General features: G+C 46.5%; 2 protein-coding genes across 8 annotated transcripts in view; one reads left to right on the top strand and one right to left on the bottom strand.

Annotated features, from left to right (window-relative positions):
* The window catches only part of LOC122379970, a 36,498-nt gene that overhangs the window by 10,824 nt on the left and 3,730 nt on the right, over positions 1 to 21,944 (bottom strand). The window lies entirely within an intron of this gene.
* The window catches only part of LOC122379985 (2',5'-phosphodiesterase 12-like), a 77,774-nt gene continuing 57,682 nt past the window's right edge, over positions 1,853 to 21,944 (top strand). For 5 of the 7 annotated variants that reach the window (XM_043362712.1, XM_043362711.1, XM_043362707.1 and 2 more), the window contains exon 1: positions 1,853 to 1,967. The gene's annotated coding sequence lies outside the window, so the exon portion shown is untranslated. The remainder of the gene's footprint in view (positions 1,968 to 21,944) is intronic. The other 2 variants (XM_043362709.1, XM_043362706.1) reach the window with 2 other exon arrangements.

Here is a 21,944-nt window from a genome sequence, read left to right as displayed (position 1 = left end):
TGGGATAAGGACGCATTCCTGGCGTATTTTCTTTTAAAATTGCCGATAACTACGAATGGAGGCCGAAATCGGCCGTAAGGAGGTAGACAGCAAGGTTTTCGGACACGGGCTACAAGATGGCTATCTCAGTTTCAATCCCCATGTTAAAGGTGGCCCTTTTCCTCTAAGTGCTTACCTAACCACCTTAGGTTTGCGTAGACGAAGATCAAAGGACGAAGATTTGTCGAGATGGAGAAATGCAAATACGAAGAAATGCGCTACGAAATTGTTTACCTACTTACGATGATTTGCGAGACGAAGAAATGCAACACGACGAAATGCGCGGACGAAGTTTTGCAGACGAAGAAATGCGACTAGACGAAGAGTGCGGACGAAGTTTTGCAGACGAAGAAATGCGACTAGACGAAGAGTGCGGACGAAGTTTTGTGCACGAAGAAATGCGGATGTATGTGGACTTGCGCGACGCAGAAATGTAATACGAAGATTTGTCCGGATACCTACCGCTTGTGGATAGTTGAGTAAGGCCAAGGGAGTGCAAGGCCGTAGGTATATAGAAGGTATGTTCATTAGGCCGAAGCAGCAATTTCCTTGACGTCACTGGTGCGAGTGGTCGGACGGCTGTAATGCGATCCTATTGAAAATAGCCCAACATAGGGCCCTTTCTGCTACCATACATGACACTGAGGAAAAAATTATCACATGATTTGATGTGAGGCTTGAGCTCAAATTCACACCACAAACAAGAACACTCACTGGACAATGATGTTTGACGTAATTCTAACTGCTTAGATACTATTCAAACACAATTAGAGTCACGGTCATATAATACTATTATACTATTATTACTATTACTATTATTATTATTATTATTATTACTATTATTATAATACTATTATTGATTAGAGTACTGTAGCAGCGGTAGCAGCACACTTTTGCCGTTGACGCCATTACAAATCCCCAGTCAGCGCACGTTTACTTGTCGAGTCGCGGACCACCAGTCGGGCAATTCGGAGCTGTCGCCCAATCAGGACGTCGCAATCCTGTGACGTCACTGGTCTCACACAACACATCACGGAGATAAGGATGAGACAGCTGATAGGAGTGAAGAGAACTTGCTGCGAGGGATACGGGACCAGGGGTAGCCAGTAACAGTTGGTAGCATTAGGCCAAATGGGCGCTCAAAAACTACTACCCCATAGGGTTTCCATGTTAAATCGACCTTTTTCAAGCGAGCCTCATACGGAAGCTAAAAGATAAAGTGCCAATATTATTGTGGGGAAAGGTAGCCTCAAGCTTCCTCTACAACCTTTTTATGTAGCGTTTTTCAATGCGGAGGCCATAACAGGTCCGAAAAGCATTGGGCGCTGCCCGAGGTACCAAAAGCCCCTCCATGAGAGCACAAGTTCCTGCCCATGCGCACATTGCCTCAACCCTGTACTGGCGTAAATTAGTGATACTGCTCACGGACTCTATCAGACAATCAGCATCCCCAATTACATTAAAAGATGTCGCTAGCATCACGTAAATCCTGCTTGCGAATACATTTCAAGAATGAAACAGCTGCGCCATTTCTGCCTTCCATTGATTCCTGCCATTTTAGTATCAACTTTACGCTTTTCAACTATCTTTACACTAAGTTTTAAACTATGGTTAGTATGTTATTTCTTGTAAATTTAATTTAAAAATAGCTGCTTTATGAATTTGGCTTTACTCGTCGGAAAAGAACACTCTATTTTTCCATATTCAAAAAAAATATATCACCTACCATGTAACTCATCCGGGTAAAATGGGTGCTTTCCGCGTTGTTGGTGTACCTACCCGTTGTTCTAGGTTCTATATACCTGCCCTGTACGGGACAGCTTTCTTTATACCGTGAGAACTGAGAGGGGCTTCTGAACGACGTAGCGACGTGCGCTAATTTTTCGGAGGATTTGAGGCCGTGAAGGAGCTCCTGTAAGCGAATACAGGTAAAACACATTAAACTGATTTTGGCGCTAAATATATCTATGATTAATTATTTTGGGGTCATGAAATCTGAAATCATTTTGGGGTCACAGTCATAGCGGCCGCTCTCAAATGGGCCCCTATTCCTGATATGTCCGTGAACTTAACGACGTATACGTATACGTATTCAGCGACGAATTCCAAACCACTTCAAATTCATGGCATGGGTTAAATTGACCATGCTGAACACGAATATGACATTTATTTTAACTTTTGAGCTGATCTTCATGGTTAAAATCCGGTTTAAATGACGGGGAACCGCATACCGTCGCGAAAATAAAAACCCACGAATTTCAAAGTATGTGCAAAATGTAGAACTCATCCAGATCTAACGTCCGTGGGAGAATCCAAGCTCGTGGCTCAACGCCTTCATGGTTAAAATCTGGTTTAAAAGACGGGGAACCGCATAACGTCGCGAAAATAAAAACCAACGAATTCCAAAGTATGTGCAAAATGTAGAGCTCATCCAGATCTAACATCCGCGGAAGAATCCAAGCTCGTGGCTCTTTAACTTCATGGTTAATATCTGGTTTAAATGACGGGGAACCGCATAACGACGCAAAAATAAAAACCCACGAATTCCAAAGTATGTGCAAAATGTAGAGCTCATCCAGATCTCACGTCCGTGGAAGAATCCAAGCTCGTGGCTCAACGCCTTCATGGTTAAAATCTGGTTTAAATGACGGGGAACCGCATAACGTCGCGAAAATAAAAACCAACGAATTCCAAAGGATGTGCCAAATGTAGAGCTCATCCAGATCTAACGTCCGCGGAAGAATCCAAGCTCGTGGCTCTTTAACTTCATGGTTAATATCCGGTTTAAATGACGGGGAACCGCATAACGTCGCGAAAATAAAAACCCACGAATTCTAAAGTATGTGCAAAATGTAGAGCTCATCCAGATCTAACGTCCGCGGAAGAATCCAAGCTCGTGGCTCAACGCCTTCATGGTTAAAATCCAGTTTAAATGACGGGGAACCGCACAACGTCGCGAAAATAAAAACTCACGAATTCCAAATTATGTGCAAAATGTAAAGCTCATCCAGATCTAACGTCCGTGGAAGAATCCAAGCTCGTGGCTCAACGCCTTCATGGTTAAAATTCAGTTTAAATGACGGGGAACCGCATAACGTCGCGAAAATAAAAACCCACGAATTCCAAAGTATGTGCAAAATGTAGAACTCATCCAGATCTAACGTCCGTGGGAGAATTCAAGCTCATGGCTCAACGCCTTCATGGTTAAAATCTGGTTTAAATGACGGGGAACCGCAAAACGTCGCGAAAATAAAAACCAACGAATTCCAAAGTACGTGCAAAATGTAGAGCTCATCCAGATCTAACGTCCGCGGAAGAATCCAAGCTCGTGGCTCTTTAAATTCATGGTTAAAAGCTGGTTTAAATGACGGGGAACCGCATAACGTCGCGAAAATAAAAACCGACGAATTCAAAAGTATGTGCAAAATGTGGAGCTCATCCAGATCTCACGTCCGTGGAAGAATCCAAGCTCGTGGCTCAACGCCTTCATGGTTAACCCTCGCCCATGTAGGGGGGGGGGTTGGTGCAACCCCCCCCCCCCCCCCCTGAGGATTTTCTTAGCTACACGCCGAACCGTTTCAGATAGCCTGCTCAAATTTTCAGTACCCTTTGGGGCATCCTTTGCGCAACTTTTGGTAATTTTGTTTTTGTCAAGGTCATGTCAGGTCACGGAGTTATGACGTCATAAAGGGAACAACCTCCGGCCAGATTTACGCTAAATTGGAGATTGCTTCACAATGGTATAAATGCCGACTGACCTGACACACTGATGGATTGTTTTAGAATCATAACTGGCTGATTTGACATTGGCACAATGTCCGTTGACCTTTTCAAGGTTACTAAAGGTCAAGGTCAGGTCAGTGACCTCGGATGACCTGTAATGACTTCTTGCACTTGTATGCCTTTTCGGGGTATTTTGATGGCCTGAATTCGAATTTGCTATCCATTTCAGGCATCGTCAGTTGTTTCTTGTAGTTCATTTTGGGTCAGGGTCAGGTCAGTGACGTCACACGCCTGACGTGACCCAATGAACAAATGACCTTGCAGACTTCCGATGCTCCCAACGCATCATTTTTTAGTTATGACATCGAAATACACACCAAACGATAGAGAATTGATCAAGGATCACGATAGTGAAGGTTTCAAGTCGATATCTCTTAACGTTTTGCCGCAATCGGTGCGGAAATCTGAAAAAGTTAGACTTTTCCGAAAATTTGACCTTTGACCGGTCATAAGTAGGTCAAATGTTGACATAGGACCAAAAAATATACCACCAATCGCGAGATCTCGTTGAGAGCAATCCGTTGGTCTTTTCCGCTAAGCTCTACGACGCTCCGTTTTCAAACGCCAGGGGGGGTCGCACCAACCCCCCTGCATGGGCGAAGGTGGCAAAACACCGTTTACGGGCGAGGGTTAAAATCCGGTTTAAATGACGGGGAACCGCATAACGCCGCGAAAATAAAATCCCACGAATTCCAAAGTATGTGCAAAATGTAGAGCTCATCCAGATCTAACGTCCGTGGAGAATCCAAGCTCGTGGCTCAACGCCTTCATGGTTAAAATTCGGTTTAAATGACGGGGAACCGCATACCGTCGCGAAAATAAAAACCCACGAATTCCAAAGTATGTGCAAAATGTAGAACACATCCAGATCTAACGTCCGTGGGAGAATCTAAGCTCGTGGCTCAACGCCTTCATGGTTAAAATCTGGTTTAAATGACAGGGAACCGCATAACGTCGCGAAAATAAAAACCAACGAATTCCAAAGTATGTGCAAAATGTAGAGCTCATCCAGATCTAACGTCCGCGGAAGAATCCAAGCTCGTGGCTCTTTAACTTCATGGTTAATATCTGGTTTAAATGACGGGGAACCGCATAACGTCGCGAAAATAAAAACCCACGAATTCCAAAGTATGTGCAAAATGTGGAGCTCATCCAGATCTCACGTCCGTGGAAGAATCCAAGCTCGTGGCTCAACGCCTTCATGGTTAAAATCCGGTTTAAATGACGGGGAACCGCATTACGTCGCGAAAATAAAAACCAACGAGTTCCAAAGTATGTGCAAAATGTAGAGCTCATACAGATCTAACGTCCGTGGAAGAATCAAAGCTCGTGGCTCAACGCCTTCATGGTTAATATCTGGTTTAAATGACGGGAACCGCTTAATGTCGCGAAAATAAAAACCCACGAATTCCAGAGTATGTGCAAAATGTAGAGGTCATCCAGATCTAACGTCCGTCGCAGAATCGAAGCTCGTGGCTCTTTAACTTTATGGTTAATATCTGGTTTAAATGACGGGGAACCGCATAACATCGCGAAAATAAAAACCCACGAATTCCAAAGTATGTGCAAAATGTAGAGCTCATCCGGATCTAACGTCCGTGGAAATATCCAAGCTCGTGGCTCAACGCCTTCATGGTTAAAATCCGGTTCAAATGACGGGGAACCGCATAACGTCGCGAAAATAAAAAAAAAACAACGAATTCCAAAGTATGTAAAAAATGTAGAGTTCATCCAGATCTATTAACCATTAAGTTATATTATAAACCATATTATTATATTATTAACTATATTATTAACCATAAAGTTAAAGAGCCACGAGCTTGGATTCTGCCACGGACGTTAGATCCGGATGAGCTCTACATTTCGCACATACTTTGGCATTCGTGGATTTTTATTTTCGCGACGTTATGCGGTTCCCCGTCATTTAAACCAGATATTTACCATGAAGTTGATGAGCCACGAGCTTGGATTTTGCCACGGATGTTAGATCTGGATGAGCTCTACATTTTGCACATACTTTGGAATTGGTTGGTTTTTATTTTCGCGACGTTATGCGGTTCCCCGTCATTTAAACCAGATATTAACCATGAAGTTAAAGAGCCACGAGCTTTGATTCTTCCACGGACGTAAGATCTGGATGAACTCTACATTTTGCACATACTTTGGAATTCGTGGGTTTTTATTTTCGCGACGTCATGCGGTTCCCCGTCATTTGAACCAGATATTAACCATGAAGTTAAAGGGACTATCCCACCTTTAGAAAAGTACCATTTAGGATTCGGAAATGCTACTCATGATATTGTGACGAATTCTGCAAGTTTTTACGCGTTTTCATTGTATACTTTTGAGATATTGCGACTTTTATGTTTCATCGTGACGTCATTTAGATCGGATCTGTGACGTAATGAAAGATTTACTTCATGTCAATGTGGGGGAAATTTGGCAGAAGATATAGGTATTTGCTCTCAAATATGACGCGGTTCATACAATAACAACTAACAAGTGTCTCTGATTAGCTTATTCGTAAATCAAGTGAAACTTCACATGCATGACAGGCGTTCAAAATGCAAATGACGTCAACAAATGGCCGTTAATAGTTAAAGGGACCCTCCCACCTTAACATTAGATTTGAGTTGAGATAGCCAAAATGGGGTCCCTGGCTCACAATTACCGGTTTCGGCACTCACAACATCGAGAAATGCCTTAAATCGGAAATATTGAATTTCAAAATTGCAGCATTTTGATTCAGAGGGGCTAATGCAAAGGAATACCCCTCTGAATGTGTGACGTCAGTGCAGATATCTAACGATTGGTATACGCTGCTTTGCGCGCAACAAATGCCGCACTTTCAAATAAAGTCGCTAGGAACAGCGGAGATCCCCAAAAGTAAACAAAAGTAAAAGTATAATATCTTGAAAACCGGTGAATATTTTTCGATGAAATTTGGTAGATATTTGTTTTTGCTCTTTCTGAACCGAGCGACATCACTTTCATGCCAATTCATTAACTTTTTTGAAGGTGGGAGGGTCCCTTTAAGAGATAGGGCCTTAGCTAAGGCCCACTTTTCAAATAAAGAGAACAAATTTCTTTAACACCACGAAACTGAGGATATTGCGACCAGGATATATAGTGGTTTCTGAACCTGGCCGCCAACTTGGCTATATAAACTCAGAACTAATGCAAAGGTGGGACAGTCCCTTTAAAGAGCCACGAGCTTGGATTCTGCCACGGACGTTAGATCTGGATGAGCTCTACATTTTACACATACTTCGGAATTCGTTAATTTTATTTTCGCGACGTTATGCGGTTCCCCGTAATTTGAACCGGATTTTAACCATGAAGGCGTTGAGCCACGAGCTTGGATTCTTCCACGGACGTTAGATCTGGATGCGGTCTACATTTTGCACATACTTTGGAATTCGTTGGTTTTTATTTTCGCGACGTTATGCGGTTCCCCGTCATTTAAACCAGATATTATCCATGAAGTTAAGTTAAAGAGCCAAGAGCTTGGATTCTTACACGGACGTTAGATCAAGATGAGCTCTACATTTTGCACATACGTCGTCCACTCCAGAAGTTTTGAGACTGGCCTCGTAAAATCCATATGAACAGTGCTAGATACTTGTTGTTCTCACAAGTCCTTACCACAGTTGTTATAAACGTACTTGCATAATTTTGTTTTTCTACGTTGCAAAAGACGGCAACGGCGTCACCCTGAACATGGCAAGTCGCACGCGGCTTGTCACAGTGACCAGTGTAGAGCACAGTCAGGTTGTTCATGTGAAGACAACTTGGAGGGTCGCTGTGTAATAAAATTTTGGGATTAGCTTGGCAAAAATGCCCGAGAAACATAGCAAATTGGCTCTCAAGTGACTTGAGACGAAAGCTGGATGCATTTTTACCATCATGAGACCAAGAGACAAAAGGTCCAATGAAAACACACTGACTCCTTCAGACCCAATAAAGACAGACAGCGCAGGTCCCCTGGGAAGCTCAAATTAATCCCTTACTTAGAACACAAAGGCAAAAACTTCATAACCTGGGTCCCCTACACGGCCAGATTGTCAGCAAGGAATGATTCGTGAAGGTTCTGAGGGAGTTGAGAAAGAGATTTCACCGCAAAAGGTCGGAACTCTTCAACTCTGGCCATGGGCTCCTGCACCAGGACAGCGCACACACCCACAAGTCCACCATGGAGACGAACTATCTGACACAGATGTGCGTCAAAACCGTCCGTAACCCTTTCCACAGTCCTAATCTGGCCCCCTGGCTTCTGGGTGTTCCCCAGACTGACAGGGAAGCTCAGAGGCCGTCTTTCGGAGGATGTGGAGGAGATGAGTGAGGCTGTGACAGAGGCCCTGGGCACCTTCACTTTGAAGGCCTATCAGCAGGCCTTCAGGCAGTGACAGGAGCGCTAAAGCAGGTGCATTGGACTCGGGAAGTTCCATTTCGAGAGTCATACAAGTTTCATGCTTCTCTGAAACAGACAACTGTCTCTACTGAAAAAGTCTCAAAACTTCTGGAGTGCACCACGTACTTTGGAATTCGTGGGTTTTTATTTTCGTGACGTTATGCGGTTCCCCGACATTTAAACCGGATTTCAACCATGAAGGCGTTGAGCCACGAGCTTGGATTCTTCCACGGACGTTAGATCTGGATGAGCTCTACATTTCGCACATACTTTGGAATTCGTGGGTTTTTATTTTCGCGACGTTATGCGGTTCCCCGTCATTTAAACCAGATATTAACCATGAATTTAAAGAGCCACGAGCTTGGATTCTGCCATGGACATTAGATCTGGATGAGCTCTACATTTTGCACATACCTTGGAATTCGTGGGTTTTTATTTTCGCGACGTTATGCGGTTCCCCGTCATTTAAACCAGATATTAACCATGAAGTTAAAGAGCCACGAGCTTGGATTCTTCCACCGACGTAATCTGGATGAGCTCTACATTTTGCACATACTTTGGAATTCGTGGGTTTTTGTTTTCGCGACGTTATGCGGTTCCCCGTCATTTAAACCCGATATTAACCATGAAGTTAAAGAGCCACGAGCTTGGATTCTTCCACCGACGTAAGATCTGCATGAGCTCTACATTTTGCACATACTTTGGAATTCGTGGGTTTTTATTTTCGCGACGTTATGCGGTTCCCCGTCATTTAAACCAGATATTAACCATGAAGTTTAAGAGCCACGAGCTTGGATTCTGCCACGGACGTTAGATCTGGATGAGCTCTACATTTTGCACATGCTTTGGAATTCGTTAGTTTTTATTTTCGCGACGTTATGCGGTTCCCCGTCATTTGAACCGGATTTTAACCATGAAGGCGTTGAGCCACGAGCTTGGATTCTTCCACGGACGTTAGATCTGGATATGCTCTATATTTTGCACATACTTTGGAATTCGTGGGTTTTTATTTTCGCGACGTTATGCGGTTCCCCGTCATTTAAACCGGATTTTAACCACGAAGGCGTTGAGCCACGAGCTTCGATTTTTCCACGGACGTTAGATCTGGATGAACTCTACATTTTGCATATACATACTTTGGAATTCGTGTGTTTTTATTTTCGTGACGTTATGCGGTTCCCCGTCATTTAAACCGGATATTAACCATGAAACTAAAGAGCCACGAGCTTGGATTCTTCCACGGACGTTAGATCTGGATGAACTCTACATTTTGCACATACTTATGAATTCGTGGGTTTTTATTTTCGTGACGTTATGCGGTTCCCCGTCATTTAAACCGGATTTTACCCATGAAGGCGTTGAGCCACGAGCTTTGATTTTTCCACGGACGTTAGATCTGGATGATTTCTACATTTTGCACATACATACTTTGGAATTCGTGGGTTTTTATTTTCGTGACGTTATGCGGTTCCGCGACATTCAAACTGGATTTTAACCATGAAGGCCTTTAGCCACGAGCTTGAATTCTTACACGGACGTTAGATCTGGATGAGCTCTACATTTTGCACATACTTTGGAATTCGTGGGTTTTTATTTTCGCGACGTTATGCGGTTCCCCGTCATTTAAACCGGATTTTAACCATGAAGGCGTTGAGCCACGAGCTTGGATTCTTCCACGGACGTTAGATCTGGATGAGCTCTACATTTTGCACATACTTTAGAATTCGTGGGTTTTTATTTTCGCGGCGTTATGCGGTACCCCGTTATTTAAACCGGATATTAACCATGAAAAAGAGCCACGAGCTTGGATTCTTCCACGGACGTTAGATCTGGATGAGCTCTACATTTTGCACATACTTTGGAATTCGTGGGTTTTTATTTTCGCGACGTTATGCGGTTCCCCGTCATTTAAACCGGATTTTAACCATGAAGATCAGCTCAAAAGTTAAAATAAATGTCATATTCGTGTTCAGCATGGTCAACTTAACCCATGCTATGAATTTGAAGTGATTTGGAATTCGTCGCTGAATACGTATACGCATACGTCGCTAAGTTCACGGACATGTGATGGTGAAATTTCAATGGCCCTCAAAAGGCCTCAAAAAAGGCCCTCGGATGGCGTCACCGGATCCTCATATGGTCTCCAAGGGCCCTCAGCGTCAAATGGCCCTCATCTGGTGTCGAAGGGCCCTGAGATGGCCTCAACGGGCCCCCAGATGGCCTTAAAGGGCCCTTAGATGGCCTCAAAGGGCCCTTAGATGGCCTCAAAGGGCCATCAGATGGCCTCAAAGGGTCCTCAGATGGCCTTAAGGGGGCCTCAGATGGCCTCAAAGGGCCCTTAGATGGCCTTAACCCGCGAGTTGCTGGGGGGTGGGCGTTAAACGCCCCCACTTTTTCGCCGGGCCATAGCATAATAACGGCGCCGCAGGCGCGCCAAATTTTGGGTACCTGTAGGAAATCGATTGAATTTTTATCTGACAAAGTTTCAAAAAAATCGGTTGGAAATTTTTTGAGATATCGAGGTTTTAGTGACGTCATGATTTCTGAGTTTTCGACCAAAAACGGCATATGTTCAAAAAATCATATAAAATCACAAAATAGACATACAGACATGCCGTAAACGCCATTAGACTGCCAAAACCATGATTAATCAAATAGCTATCTTCGATTATTGATTATCGTTCCGCATTTTCCATAATCTTGAACTGAATCTTGGCAATTTTTCGTGACTACTTCACGACCATGATACATGCATTTCTTAAATTGAACTTTTTGAGCCAAACACGTACACATATGATAAAATGAATGTGGCACCATCGTGTTCTACGCCCCAAATTACCTATAAAACATGTGTCACAGGCTGCGAATATCAGTTTTGATTTTCGGGATATGTGCGTACCCGGTTGACCTGACCTTGACCCTGACCTATGCTTGACTGACCCCTACATGGAGCTGACACTCTTGTAGGCCTTACATGATGGATTGTGCACCGTTTTGTCAGAGTTTATGACGAGAGGCGCCCATTGCCAAGTCCTGAAGTCCATGCTACTGAAAGCCCGATTTCAGGTGTTTAACCTGACCTTGACCCGACCTGTGACCTCAAAATTCAACTTTAAAGTACTCATCTGAAGCGTCTCGTCGCGCTCTTTCGTTTGCCGCCTCGTGCGTTTCGCTGCGCCTATTGGTTCTCGAGTTATCGGCTGGGGGCGTTTAACGCCCCCCCCCCCCCCCAGCAAACGGTGGGTGGCAAAATACCCCAGCAACTGCCGGGTTAAAGGACCCTCAGATGGCCTCAAAGGAACCTCGGCCTCAAAGGGCTCTTAGTTAGCGTTCAAGGGCCCTCAGATGGCCTCTAAGAACCTTCAGCTAACGTCAAACGGACCTCAGAAGGCCCTAAAGGGTGTCAAAGGGCCCTGAGCTGGTGTCAGAGGGCCCCCAGCTGGCGCCAAATGGCCATCAGAAGGCCTCAAACGGTCCTCAGCTGGAGTCTAACGGTCCTCAGCTGGCGCCTAGCGTCCCTCAAAAAGCATCAAGGGGCCCTTAGAAGGCCTCAAAGGTCCCTCATCAGAAGGTCTTAAAGGGCGCCAAAGGGCCCTGAACTAGCGTCAGAGGGCCCCCAGCTGATGTCAGAGGGGCTTGAGCTGGCGTCAACCTTAACCCGCGCCCGGCTGGGGGTCCTGGATTTCCACGCCCTGCTGGGGGGGGGGGGGTGTTTGAACACCCCCCTTCTAACTCGGCTACTGGGCCACGTAGCGAGAAGCGGAAGGCGGCGTTCGAAAGAGCGTAAAAAATAATGACGAAATCACCTCAGTCAATTTTTTGGTCAGGTCAAAGGTCAAGTCAACGTCATTGAAGACAAAATTTCGCCGATTTCCAGGTCGAATGTCGACAATTTCCAAGAAGCCAACGCATAACTCGGGAGCCAATAGAGCTACAGCGCCGCGGAAAAGTGCATTCGACAGCCCTGCTAACGCCCTTTCTGAGTAATTCTCTCAGATTTGGCCTAACGTCAACGGTTTTACCTGCAGGGGGCAAAAACTGCAAAAATAGCAGATTTTTTTCGGAAACAGTTTTTCTGCAATAACTTTTGACCCAAGCCTTGTACGAGCTTACTTTTACCGGCATCGTGTTCCTCTCGTCAAGACGCATCGAATGAACTATAACTTGACTTTGAAAGGTCAACTTGAAAATTTGACCTCAGGTCAAGGTCATGACCTGACCGGAAAGGGTCATGTTGCATATCAGTCGATCCGTATTGTCGAGCTGAACACATCTGAGGCGTTTTCATCGCTCTAGCATGCCTCTATCAAAAGTTATTTGCGAAAACTGTTAGGTACTATTCGTGACCTAAGATGACCTCATGGCATAAACAGGGGTCACGGACACCATTTTCATGTTCAATGTGGCTAAGCCACTTGTAATTTAGTGTTTGGGAGTGTTTATGATATCTTTCGTCCAAAAGAGGCGCATTTCAATTTTCTCCCTATGACTTTTTATGGGAGGTCGCAAAATTGACCTCACCTTAGGTCATCGATATCAAAATTCTGAGATATACATTTTATACATGCTATTGCTCCTAGCAATCGCTGAAAGTTTCAAAGCGATCGGTCACTCGGTGTAGTTATGACAGACATTGAAACTTTTTATGAGGTGAGGTCACTTCAAGTGACCTGGTGACCTGACCTTGAATGACCTTGGTCTGAAATTTTCACAACATGTGTAGAATTGATGTATAATAAGGTGTACCAAAAACGGCGACGCTCCACGCCGCCGTTTTTGAGACATTCGCGAAAAAACACAAAGGGGGGGGGGGGTGTTCAAACATCCCCCAGCAGGGCGCGGGTTAACCCTATTAGTGGCAGGGGGGGGGGGTTTGTTTTCATCCACCCCTCAGGTTTTTCGGGAATATCTCCGAAACCGCTGAAGCTACGATGCTCAAATTTTCTGACTGTTCCTAAAACTAAATTTGGCGCATTCCCTGAAAATTTCAAGTTCATAACTTTACCAGGGGCGGCTCCAGAGCACTGGGAATTGGGGGGTCCTATTCGTGAAGCGAGTCATTTGGGCGAAGATCACGATGCTGCACCAGTTTTACGAACAGTGAATGAAAGGTATCATGTGATAACATATACAAAGTTATGTGCATCCTCTTTTGACACGTTTTTGCTATAAAAGGCGGATCCAGGCGTCCAAAAAGGGGGGTTATGTTTTACCTCCCAACATAGGTGCCCTGACACCGCCTATGCATGACCAATACAATTGTAGTCATTCTCTCATAAGAAAATTCTAACATAACAAGACCATTACCACCCTTTTTAGAAACAGTACCAACAAAAACCTTATTTACTATACTTTTTGTGTACCCCCAATCTCAATGATCTGTATCCGCCTATGATTTTTGAAAATGCATATTTTTAGGATCCATGTGAATTCCTGGTTCATTCTCTATCGATCGGCAAAAGTTGCGCTAAGATTGGTTCAGAAACCTGGCCATGATAAACAGTCTAAAATGTATCTGCAATTTGCCCGTTTTTACCCCCCTCTACCCCCCCCCTATTGACATTTTTATTTTTTATTTTTTAGAAATGTAGATCACGTTGAGCGAAATCGAATGCCGTTTGAATTTTGAAAATCGGCCCGTTAGATCTCGAGATATCAGGGGGGTCGTAAACAGCCCCCCTGCCACTAATAGGGGTAGCCAGGAGCCTGCCACTAATAGGGTTAAAGGGCCCTTAGCTGGTGTCAGAGGGCCCTTAGTTGGTGTCTTACTAGGGTTACCCGCGTGCTCCGCAACGCGAAGAAGGTTATGTTTTACCCGTGGGTATTGGGTTGGTCTGTGTCGATTTGGTTGGTATCCATTTCCTTCGATTGCTTTTTGACGGCCAAGCATTTTGTAATAAAACAAAAAAGATACATCGCATCGAGGTGCCCGTGTCGTATTCATCATCATCATCAATTTATTACAACATCCTTGACGGACAAACACATATACATGTACACATACACCTACACACACCTATACCTACATACACTACGAGTACGATCAGTTTTTCAGCCGACGGGGCCTATGAATGGCCTTGATTGAGAGCATCGCATGTCAACAGTCTGACGAGGCTCCAGGCACAGGTATCGTTCTGGGCCATCAGCCATCGTAGTGAGTCGGTTAAGCCACAGGGGACAGTAGGACATGTTACTCACTCGGTCGATACGTGGCCGCCAGCGATCCTGACAATGCTACCAAGGCTTCCATCACACAAGGCGAGCACATGGTTTACAATCGAGCCAGTATGTCTCGTAGAACTTGTGTTCAGAAAAATTCGCGCTAATGCACTGAACAAAACGTCACGGAGACGATGGTCCCCATCAAAAGCATCCCTGAGGGCAGCAAATTGCGAGCGGCGCAACAGTGCCTGAACATTGGGGATGTTAAGTGCTTTCATCAGCGCTGAGTGATGAGCACTTCGCGGTAGCCTTAACGCTGCCTTAAGCGCAGATGCCTGCCACCGTTCTAAGCGTTCGATGTCCGCGGAACTCAAAAGGGAAATAGAGCAGCCATAGAGCATGGTTGGGGACACAATCGCACGCCAGAGAAAGGCTTTGTCTGCCCCCGGTAGAAACGGACTGAACATGCCAGCTGGGGACAGGCCGAAAAATGCACCTCTGCCCCTACGGATTCGTTCGGCTACCTGGTTGGCGCCCTTTAACTGCGAGCTCAGTTGGACTCCCAGGTGCTCTGTCTTTGGTTGGTATCGGAGAGTTTGCCCACACAGATGCCAGCGGGGTGTTTGCGTAATGAGCTCTGCGCCGAAAATGAAGCTGTGACTTTTTGTCATGTCAGGCGAATTGTGCACAAAATCTATCCTCCACTTGCTCGCGAAGCTAGTAACAACATTCAGCATGCCTTGCAAATCACTCGTGTTACCGGACATCAGAAGAATATCGTCAGCGTATGCCACTACTGGGATATGGTGACCGAACAGGATGGGGCCGAGGCGAGAGTCATCAAGCTCCTGAATCAGTGGCATGAAGAACATGTTTGTTAAGCATGGTGACAAGAGAGCTCCCTGTCTTACCCCACGACGAATTGCGAAAGCATCTGACCACGCTCCAGCAAAGCGCACTCGGGAAGTTAAATGAGCGTACCATTTAGTCAAGAGGGCCCAGCTTCTCTTAGGTAAGTGTTCGTGTGCACGGAGCAGAACAGCTGAGTGCCAGAGCCGGTCGAAGCACTTCCGAGCGTCTAAATTGGCCACAAACAATGGAACCCTATGCGACAGAAAATGCTGCGCTGTCTCATGAATAAGGATAGAAGCCTCCCGTGTGCCCCTGTGGCCAAGAAAGCCAAATTGCAGCCCTGAAGGTCTAAATGATTTGCTGATATCATCCAGCAAAATAAGCTCTAACAGCTTCGATAATGTACCTACTAATGAGATTGGTCGGTAGTTATCGGCGCAATTGGAATCCAGTCCCCTTTTCTTCATGATTGGCACCACCGCACTGTACGTGAAGCTATCAGGGACTCGCATCTCGGTTAAGCAGGCCGTCAGTAAGCCGGCAATGGCCTCATGCAGTATCCGAGAGGAGCCGTGAAGCAGGTGCTCGACAGTGATTCCGTCAAGACCAGGGGCAGCGTTGCGGTTCAACTTGGAAACGAGGCCATCAACTTCATTAGCTGAGACGACTCTGGCGGGCCCCGGGTTCGCCTGGGCCTGGGCCAGTAAGCCTGCTACTCGCTCACGCACTTCCTCTTGTTCTGTGGATAGTTTATCGCCATCCCTGTAGATACGGCGGAAATGTAGTTCAAAATCACTCGCGGTGAGCAACGAACAAGAAGCGCGTGAGCCTCGCCGAGCTAGATCAACGCGTCGCCAAAATGACTGAACGTTTTTATTTCGGCGCAGAATTGGCAAAAAGTGGGCGTAAGGAATCTACTTGGGATTTGGCTGCGTCGGAGCGAGCTCGTCTGTAAGCCCTTCGAGAGGCCCGGAAACAGTTGTGTAGAGCTGTATTCCGGGGCTGACCGGCATCGTTCCACATACGGTGCCACAGGCGGGCGCGATCTCGAGAAGCCGACACAGATGGAGTCCACCAGGGCTTCGGTGGTCTCCGGGGCCGAGAGCAGCCTGCTTCAGCTGCTGCCTCGTGGATGCATGATGTGAGATGCCTGTCCAGCTGATCAGCATCAAGATCAAGCAACTGAACCAGCTGGAGGCGCTCAGCAAGGATCCTGTGATATTTTTCAACCCGACTGCTGTCTTTCCAGACTAGGACCGTGCGCTTGCTTTCAACGAGGTTATTCACCAGTGTTTGTTTACACTTTCTGCCCTGATGCTTAACTGTCAGTTCCAGTGTGCATTGGATGGGCAGGTGTGGGCTAAGGTTATCTGGGGATGGTGGGACTATGGCACATGCCTGAAGCTGATGACCTACAAACAAACGAGGTACAGCAATGTGATCGATGTGTGTCCTATGGCCACCGCGCTCATAGGTAAAATCTACCGACTGAGGAAAACAAAACTCAGCAATGGCCATGTCATTGTCGTCTAGTAATTGCTGAAACTCCCCGCTAAACGCATTAAAACCACGCAGCCGGGGCCAAAAGTGGGGTCTCCTAGCTGGGGACAGCTTTGGAAGGGGACAGTTAAAATCACCGACTACCACTAGTGGAGCAGTGACCCTGTGTGCACAGAACAGTGATTTTAAACTCGCGCAGGCGTCTCTGTAGCTTTCTAACTGATCTACATTCCCAGAAAAGTAAGGCATATAGCAGCCAACTATGATGAGACATGGGGTTTTGTGACTGTTTATCTGTATGGCTAGCAGCCGGTTGCATTCCGACTGCAGGTGAGAGAAGGAGAAGCAGCCACCTCCTCTGCATATCATGGCTGTACCCCCGTGACGGCGCCCTTCCCCCGCACCAGGCGGCATTTCCATCGCGTGCGTCTGGAATATCTGTACATCGTCTACCTCAAAGCTTAACAGAACATCAGTTAACATGGAGCTTTCGGCGCTGGAAACCCAAGTCTCTGAGAGAAATAAAACATCCAATCCTCCTATGAGCTCAGCTACGTAGGCAGCAGCACTGAGAAATCCCTCACAGTTATAGCATCCAATGCGAAGTGGCTTGGAGCTACTGGAATCCCAACACCCTGCTGTGTCTGTGTCGGGCGAGTTAACAGCCCGACCAGTACCTTTGATGCTGCAGGCCAGTGGTTGATGCGGGCGCTGCTGTGCCGGGTGCAGAAGTTGAGACTGCCCTTGGGCAACACTCCGTTCGGGTTGGCAGGCTCGGCCAGCTCTCGGTGCGAAACATACCCGCCTGGGCTGCGTTTCGCTCTTGCCATGACGACTCACCTCCTGTAGCCTGCTGGTGCAGCGACGGAGGTGAGGTCAGCGTTGATTGCTGTTGCAGAGGCGGGACCGGCTGCTGTAGCTGCGGGGCCGCAAACGGTGCCGGCACCATTTGGGGCCAGGACGGATGGAGACAGGGTGGCGGCGTTCACTTTATCATGCGTTCATTATTAGCATGCGTTCACTTTAGAATTAGCCGAAAACTGGCGTGAAGTCTTTTGAGGGCCATCGATGAATTTCGCTAAAAATGACAATGTAATGGTTTGGAACATTTACATTTTTAAGAATACTTTTGATCATCATGCAAAAGTTAAGACAGAACCTTGGACAGAATTGAATGCTCTTTCCAACGGTGCCATTTTTAATTGCCAGAGATATCAGATCATTGAGCAAAATCCGTGTGAATAATAAAGTAGCGAAACATCGACAAACAACATTTTCTCCAGCGATTTGTACCACCTTGGCGTCGATAAATTAGCTATTCACAATCTTCCCATGAAAGGCGGTACATTTCTCTTGCCAACAGGCGTTGTTTCAACTCGCTCCATTTAACGGTCACCTAAAGATAAAATCAATTCCAAAATCCGTCAAAAACCGCAATTTAAAAAAAAGTGCCCTCCCCGGTGCACGTGGCGCGTGCTATACTCTGTATCGCACACCATTCAATTGCCGATTCAATTATCTACACGATGCTGTTTTCCCCGTGCCGGCCGGACCCCTGGTCACCAAGATATTGCGCCGGGACCGGACCCGTGTCGGCCAAAATTAGCCGTTTTCGCCTGATTTCGCACGCCGATTTATACACGTAAAGTCTATGACGCGAATTTGCACTTTTTGTGCACGCGCCACGCGCTCACTGTCGACCCGATCGAGCTGAGACCCCTCAAAGGCACGTCGCGCATCCTTGATCTATAAGTTGTGCAAATTTCAGCGCGCTAGGTGCAACGGTCTGGCCTGTAGTCCACGCAAAGCACCACCAAGTCGGGACCTCGGTAACGGACAGACGCACCCTCTTCAAATAGTAATATGGATGGCCATCAGAAGGCCCCAAACGGTCCTCAGCCCACGTCCAACGGTCCTCAGCTGACGTCAAGAGGCCCTTAAAGGCCTCAAAGGTCTTCGGCTGCTCAAAGGACCCTTAGAATGCCTCAAAGGGAGCTCAAGAGACGTTAAACGGCCCTCAAAAGGCTTGAAAGGGCCCTCTACTGGTGGCAAAGGGCCACTGTGATTGAGCTGACGTCAATCACAGCCTTGTCAAAAACGGACTTAAGAGACCTTGCCGCCCCCTGGTTATCTGAGGGACTCCTACAGTTACCTGAGTGGCCCCCGTTTACTGAGAGGGCCTTGGTTATTTAAGGGGTCCCTGGTTACTTAAGGGGCCCCCGGTCATCAGAGGGTCCCCTGGTCACCTAGTGGGCCCCTGATCAATTGAAAAACCCTGGTCTTCTAAGAGGCCCCTGATTACTTGAAGGGTCCCTGATCATTTGGATTCAGTGGCATAGCCAGGGAGCGAGGGGGTACGTGGCACGTGCCCGTTCTCGGGGTTAGGGTTCCTTCGAACCCGAGGGGCCCTGCGGCGCCAATTGGTGGCAGAACGTCCGCAGTGGCCGCGCTTCAACTCGGAAGGGCACCACAGGGCTTATGAGAGCACGTTATGGGCTCCTTAACATAGGCGGCGGAACGATTTGAGACAAGGGGGGCACCAGCTCAAGGAGCCAAACCTAGGGTACCCCCAAATCTTGTTTTCTCATCGGATTTAGGCCACTTATTTTTCGTCACAGCCCTGACACGATGATTTTTTTTTTACTAAACGAAAATGGCAGTTCACCCCCGTATGTGTGGTTAACTTTAAGCTGATCCTCAAGTAGGTACCTATGTGTTTGTCTCTTCCTTATTCTCATATGATTTCAAGCTTTTACGACTAGACATCTTAATACAAGGTAGGAACGTTTTTCGGCTACTAGTCGTTTATTGTTTTCGTTTCGAATTTTCGACCTTCGCATCGAGGTCGTTGTCAAGAAACATATAACAATGACAATAACATGCATCGTGAACACGTTGCACACACAAGCCTCGAAGATGGCAGTCGTGAGGTCACTAGTCGACCGGGCTTTCAAGATTTGTTCACCAGAACATCTAGAAGACGAGCTCCTGTACATACTTCGAGCCTTAAAAAGAAATGGCCCAGCGAAGACGATACACAAATACATAGCACGAAAACGAAGAACACCAGAACCGAAACTACAGACGACAGAAAACGGAGAGAACGAACAAACGACGGATCACAGAACGACACGAAACGGCAGGAAACGTCGAGCAGTCCTACCATACTGCGAGGGACTAACTCACAACCTGAAGCGCCTCCTGGAAAAGAACAACATCGAATGTGCCATTTCTTCAAGAAGCCAAACACTTAGGAGCAAATTATCAACAGTCAAAGACAAACATCTACCGGAAGAGAAACCCTGTGTATACAAAAGCCCCTGTCACTGCGGCAAAATCTACATCGGACAAACACGACGGAAGCTGCAAACAAGAATAAAAGAACATCAAAGAGACGTCAAAAACTGCAATCACAACGGAAGCGCCTTCGTAGATCACCTTTTTGAACCAGGAGAACACGCACCGCTTTGGAACAAAACGACAGTCCTCGAAAACGAAAACAATCTAACGAAACGACTCACGAAAGAAGCGCTACAAATACACGTCAAGAAAAACGACACGATCAACCGAGTAGACGGCACCGCATTCAGTCCTTTATGGGATCAGTGCTGGTAGGGCAACGAGATCCGACGATCAAGCAATCAAAGATTTTAAGCATGTATTTTTAATGTGTCACAGCCTGTTTGTGTGTCTCATGTACTGCATTCATTCATTCATTCATTCATTCATTCATTCATTCATTCATTCATTCATTCATTCATTCATTCATTCATTCATTCATTCATTCATTTATTCATTCTTTACTTCAGTCAGTCAGTCAGTCCGTCAGTTAGCCATTAATTCATTCGTTCATCTATTCATACACTTTTTTCCTCATTAATTTTGGGTACATAGTTTCAGGCCAGAAATAGCTGGAGGGATTACTTGCACGTTTTTAGATATGATGACCGTACTGGTGATGATAGTGTTCTCGCGTTGTGTTCTTGTTTCTTAATAGCTTAATTAAACTTAACCTATATTCACAAACTGTTTTCACATTTCTCTGGTTTTGTATTTTTCCTCTCTTTCAGACATCAAAAACACTCTATTTAAGCACAAATTTCTTTAGTTCCTCGCGCATGGAGGCACATGCTATTTCTGCTGTTTTACTTTCGAGAGTAACACCAGAGTATTATCCGGGATCCTCCGGAACATCACCCCCCACTCTGAATGAACCTCCGGTCATTCAGAATCACTTCAGACCACATCAGCTGCATCCCTGGATCATGACAGTCACCCACCGATGGCGTCTACAGTCATCCTCTTCAGACATCCAGCTCCAGTCGAACAGTCTTCGTGACTGGCCTCTTATATACACCTTTTGCAGTCTTAACTTCTACAACACGGACGAGCCCATCTGATCCTGGGAACGTCTTCGTGACCCTGGCTAGCGGCCACAGTCCTCTGGGTGCATTCGGATCCACCAACAGCACCAGTTCACCTTCACGCAGGTTTTCAGATTGCTCAGTCCATTTTTGCCTCCCTTGCAGAGTTGGGAGGTACTCGCGAATCCAGCGTCGCCAGAACTCCGAGCTCAGTTGCAGCAGGCGGCGCCAGCGTCTTCTTGTCGTTTCTGCATCTCCATCATCATCAGGCATGAAGTCGAGCCTGGTTTGGCCCAACATGAGCGACGCCGGAGAGATGGGCGGCTGGTCATTCGGATCAGATGAGACACTCGTCAAAGGTCTCGAGTTAAGCAGAGCTTCAGCGCGGCAGAACGCTGTCTGTAGCTCTTCATCGCTGAGATGAGCCGATTCCAGCGTCTTCCGAAGCGCACGTTTTGCGCTCTTCACCATTGCTTCACAGCCTCCGTTGAAGTGAGGAGCGCCTGGAGGCGTGAAGTTCCACTTGACACGCAAGTGCGCGGTCCTCGTTGTGATGTCGCCCTGGTCCAGGCTGCTCGCCAGCTTCTGTAGTTCACGGCTCACTCCGATGAAGTTCTTCCCATTGTCTGAGGTCATTTCAGCAGGTACACCTCTGCGAGCTACAAATCGCATGAAAGCTCTGAGAAAGCTGTCTGTGTCAAGGCCAAAGGCGACCTCGAGATGCACCGCTCTGGTCTGCTGACACAGAAAGAGGCACAAGTAGCGCTTGGTTCTTGACTTGCATCGGCCCTGCTTGGTTTCAAACGGCCCAGCAAAATCCACTGCACATCTCA

This window comes from Amphibalanus amphitrite, unplaced genomic scaffold, assembly GCF_019059575.1.
Source record: "Amphibalanus amphitrite isolate SeventyFive unplaced genomic scaffold, NRLGWU_Aamphi_draft 000088F_arrow, whole genome shotgun sequence".
NCBI classification, from domain to species: Eukaryota; Metazoa; Arthropoda; class Thecostraca; order Balanomorpha; family Balanidae; genus Amphibalanus; species Amphibalanus amphitrite.
Note: the sequence above shows the minus strand (reverse complement) of the source record. Positions and strands in the feature narration are given on the sequence as shown.